The 5,217-nt window shown below is 43.1% G+C and overlaps 1 non-coding gene across 1 annotated transcript; it reads left to right on the top strand.

The window, feature by feature from the left end:
• The first annotated feature begins 4,123 nt into the window (after nucleotides 1-4,123).
• Nucleotides 4,124-4,254, top strand: LOC127697951 (small nucleolar RNA SNORA17). The gene has a single exon (XR_007980618.1). It is a non-coding gene; the product is annotated as a small nucleolar RNA SNORA17 (small nucleolar RNA).
• The last annotated feature ends 963 nt before the right edge of the window (nucleotides 4,255-5,217 follow it).

The raw sequence follows: 5,217 nt of genomic DNA, 5'->3' as shown, positions 1-5,217 counted from the left end.
AGGTGTGAGTTTCCTTAAAGATGTAAACTTCTCTCACCCACCCAGTCAATTTCCCCCTTGAAAATATTTTTAAAGGTGTTTTGACACAGTTAACTAATGATTATGAAACATAAGTAAGAGTGAAATTCTTTCCAGCAGGCAGACTTGCTATTTATAGTTTGTGAAATCAATAGTACAATCCAGGGGTGATATACAACACTTAATATTTCAAAAGCAGCTCAAAGAAACAGTCAAAATGTATTGAATACACATTGTTTTCTCATTAAAAAAAAAGACTGCAAAAATATAAGAGAGCTTTTCAACTGAAAAATCATTTTGGGTTAAAAACTGGGGAAGAGAGTGAATTGTTTTTGAAAGATATTACTCCTCTTCTGGATTAAAATATCCAGCCTCACTCAGTCCCATATTCTAAATCAATCTTACAATGAATACAAGGGCATATTTTGCTGATTTACTAAGAACTACTCTTGTTTTGTATAACATCTCATACCATCAGCATTCAACTGCTAATCAGACAAACAAATACATTCTTGTCATTATAACACTTGAGTCGTTTTGGTAACACTTCTGAGGGTTCTTGGGGCCATGTACAGTGGTCCTATCCTATCCTGCAAGATACATTCTTGAAATTCCAAACCTGAATCTGAAATAGACCAAACCCTATATGTGCATTGCATATTTTCCTGCACGTACATATCTATGATAGAGTTCTTAGGATTATGGCAATAGAAAACATTATCCAACACTAGATAAGGAGTGACAGCATGTTTTTAAAAAAAAGTTAGGTAGGTGAAATGTCAAATTGTCTCACCATACTTCTGGAGGTGAGACAAGATGATGCAGCACTGTATGTGTAAAGAAATAAAGTGAATGCTAAAGGCTCTGTGACATAGCGACAGTCTACTGTAATGTAGACTGTGTAGGGGGATCCAAACATAAGCTCCCATTCCGCAATAGTCATCCATCACCGAGATAGTTGTGGGGTAAGCAGGGCTACAGACAGGATGGTGTTGCTCTGCTTATGTGATGAGATGACTCCAGTTCTAAAGGCTCAGTGACAGTCTTTGTATCGTCAGTGGAATACAGACCAGTACATAAGAGTCACCCAAGCACAAGCACCCACCCCAAGATAGTCATCTAGATCACTGTCGAGTAAACAAGGGTGTGGGCAGACAGGCTACACAGAGAGACAATGTACATCCCAAGCACATGGGGGCAAAGGCGGGAGAGGCCATGGTGCAGCTCACTATAGTGGCAGAAAGTGGACTGATGGAGTGGTGTAAATAGAGATAAAATACCTATAGATTTGCAGAGGGCCAGTGTATATTGTTAAATTTTCAGGAAAACTGATGCTAAGTGAAATGAGACTTAGAATAATCTATTCTCTTATGCACAAACTAGATTTAAGCATGGGTGGGAGAGGGGGTAAGTTTTTAAAACTAAAAAAAAGTTTCAAGGGAGGGGAAAGGGAGACAAACGAACATAGGCTACGTGAAAGCAAGAGGGGTCATCTCCTGAGAAGGAAGGGAATAAGCCAGAGGCAATAAGGGCCATCAGGGAAGGAAGTGGGGAAGGGAGACAGTGGTGAATGACAGCAGAGTTATAATGACATATATGCATTAACATGTCAAATGAAACCTATTATTGTATATGCTAACCCAAATATATTAATCAAACCAATAACAAAATTAAGCTGGAAATATATGTGTGTGTATGTATGTGTGTATGTATGTATATCTATACATATATATTGTATGATTTTTACTAATCCATGAGCCACAAATTGTGGGGAAACAATATTATCAATACATTATCTGGCAAAGAAACCCCTTTCCAAGATACATAAATAACTCTAAGTAAAGAATAACTTCCAAATCCTACGGAAAATAGGCAAGTAAACCCAGCAGAAGACATTTCATAAATAAGATATGCAGAGTCAATCACAACATATCAAACTTCCGCAACACAAATGACAACCACAACACAATATTATATCGCACAGGGTGGCGCGCCTATAGTCCCAGCTACTCCTGAGGCTGAGACAGGAGGATTGCTTGAGTCCAGGAGTTCTGGGCTGTAGTGGGCTATGCCAATCGGGTGTCCGCACTAAGTTTGGTCCTTAATTGTAGTGGCTGTGCCACCTGCCTACAGGAGAAGTTTTCTGTTGGAGCTAAGTGACCTCCCAGGAGTGTGTGTGGGGGGGGGGGGGGGGGGGGACACCAGGTTGCCTAAGGAGATGTGAACCTGCCCAGGTCGGAAACGGGGCAGGCCAGAAGACCAAAGTCTAGACTGCAGGACCAGCCATGTGTCTGAGTGAGACCGTGTTCATTTTCTCCTGGGGGAAGGAAAACACGTTAGAATTATTTTGCATATGCATATTATCCCAAATACCTGCTGTAAGACCTGGAAATGCTATTTCTAGATATTTACCCAATATCCTCCCAGGTTTCCTCACATCCAGCCGTGCTAGGTCTGGACTTCCCAGTCAGTTGGCATTCCATATTGCAAAATAAACACTTAGCTCCAACAGAAAACTTCTCCTGCAGGCAGGTGGCACAGCCACTACAATTAAGGACCTCTGGGAATTGGCATAATGAAGACTTTCAAACCAGATTTTGTTGTCCTCAAGTAAAGGTTGAGTTTAAAACTGTTGGTGGTAGAAAAGTTAACATTGTTTCTATAACCACCTATAGCACATAAAAGTTAAACTTTGCATCCCTGTATATTTCTAGTCCAAAGAAAAATGGGAATAATATTAAAGTCTAAATCATCCAATTTATTCTTTCAACTAAAGTTCACTGAAAAACACCTTTGCTTAGAATATCATTGCTTTTATTTAGATTGCAATTTACTAGGTGTGTGGTAGTTCGTTATAAAAAATGTTTTGTAAACTATGTTCAATTATATGCCTTTAAAAGAATTCTCTGGGAGGCTGAAGCGATTGTTCAGAGCACTGGCTGCTCTTTTAGAGGGTGCGGCATCATTTCCCAGCACCCACACAGAAGCTCAGAACTATCCATAACTCCAGTTTCTGGTCCACATCCCCTATCTGCCCTCTGTCCATGGTGGTACACAGATATACATGCAGGAAAAAGCACACCTACACATAAAATAAAAATAAAAATGAATCATTTAAAAAATAGTACCCTGCTTATTACTACAAAAAATATGGCAGAATGTCACTATGGATTCAAATACAGCTACCTCCCATCACCATGAAACTATATGCACTCCCTCCTTTTTATTGAAGATAGATCTTTTTTCATATAATATATTCTGGTTACAGTTTTCACTCCTCCAACTGCCCACAGACCCTGCCCATCTCCCCCATACCCAAATCTGCACACACACCACTAGAAAACACACAATCATCTAAATAATAAATAAACAAAATTAGATAAAATAAAAGCAAACCAGAACAGGGCAAAACAAAAACTAAGTGCCCAAAGCTGAGACGCATACATTTGCACACACACAAGAAAACAAAACAAAACAAAAAACAAAACAAAAAAAAACCCATAAAAACACAAAATCAGAACATAATATTACGAAAAAGACTTGTGATGTAAAAATATGTCCAAACAAAGCATTATAAAACACTTCCAAAACTACTCCTGAGTTCCTTTTGGGTTGACCGTCTACCACTGGGCATAGGGCCTGCTCTTAGTAAAGTTTGTTTACCCAGCGAGACTCATTGGCAAACACTAATTTTTCCTTTGCCAGAGGATAATAATTGGAGATGGCTTCTAGATTAGGGATCAGGGCATGTGCCCACTTTCCCTGTCAGGGCTGGGGTCCCATCTGGCTTAGACCTATGCAGGTTCTGCGCATGCTGGCACAGTCTCTGTGAGTTCATAAATGCAATGGCCCTGCTGGGTTTAGAAGGCCTGGTTTCCTAGGTGTGTTCCATTCCCTCTGACTCTTACAGTCTCTCTTCCTCCTCTTCTGCAGAGTTCCCTGAGCCCCGAGGGAAGGGATTTAATGGAGACATCCCATTTGGGGCCACACGCTCCAAGGTCTCTCACTCTCTGTCCATTAGTTGTGAATCACTGTATTTTGTTCCCTCCCGAGCTTCCTCATTTATAAAGTGAAGGTGACAGGAACGTCTTGAAGAACTACTGCATCTGCCCCTAGAGTCATTGTGGGTGTGGCTGCTGTGTCATTTGTACAGCAATAGGTGGCAGAGAGGAGAGTGGCTACGTCTACACTCAGTGTTCTGACCTATGAACATCTGAATGTTAGCAGCCTAACATTCCCTGAAAAAAAATGTAATCCTGAGATGACCACCAGGTAAGTACCATGAAGGCCAAGAAGTGCTCCCAGGGCAGAATCCCATCTGGGGTCAGCGGTCCTAAGTAGGAGTGAGCCCAAGACAGACAATCCACTTAGCTTAGGTCCTGTGAGGATCGAGGCCCAGATGATCACCAGACCAGTACCATGAGGCCCAGACAAGAAGCAACCTTAAGGAGACCGCTATTCCTGAGGTGCACAGGCATAGGAAGGGGTGGCAACCATGCCTGAGATGACCCCTGCACAGTTCTGGGCAGAGTACTCCCGAGACCACTCCTGACACAACCCCAGTCACTCAGAGATCCTGGGCACTACTGTCAGGAGCAAGTATGTGGTAGAAAAATGAAGAGAAAGAGAAACAGAAGGATGTGGGCACCATAAAGAGAGGCAGATCTGGGGATTCAAGGGTAGTGAGAGACAACCTGATGTGAGTTGTCAGTGATGCCACCTAGGGCAATGGGGTTCTGGCTTGTGCTGCCACCTAGGACCATGTCTTAGTCGGTAGCCCTGCAGCAGTGGGGGTCTCTTACCACCAAAGGCCGGTAGATTTCTCTGGTCTCAGGAATATTGATGTCTGAAGGCTGAGCAGAACTGGCCCCACCCCTCACCTGGACATTGTGGTAGAGCTGGCCCTGAGGACATGAAAATAGGAGAACTGACCTGGCCCCTATCTAGCCGCAGCACTGAGCAGTAAAGGTCCCACACATGGGTGAACTGACCTTACCACTCATGTCCCACGTGGTGGTAGCATGGACCAATGAGAGATAGCCCCTCCCCTTTCCCCCGCACCACCTGTAGTAAGTGGGAGAGCTGGCCCTGAAATCATGGGAGCAGGAGAGCTGGCCCTGCCCCTCACTGACTGCAGCCCTCTGGAGAGCATCTCAGCTGGGCAGCACAGTGAAGCTAACCCAGGTGGCAGATGCTCAG

Source organism: Apodemus sylvaticus, chromosome 12 (genome assembly GCF_947179515.1).
Source record: "Apodemus sylvaticus chromosome 12, mApoSyl1.1, whole genome shotgun sequence".
Classification (NCBI taxonomy): Eukaryota; Metazoa; Chordata; class Mammalia; order Rodentia; family Muridae; genus Apodemus; species Apodemus sylvaticus.
The sequence above is the reverse complement of the archived record's forward strand: the minus strand, read 5'-3'. Positions and strand labels throughout refer to the sequence as shown.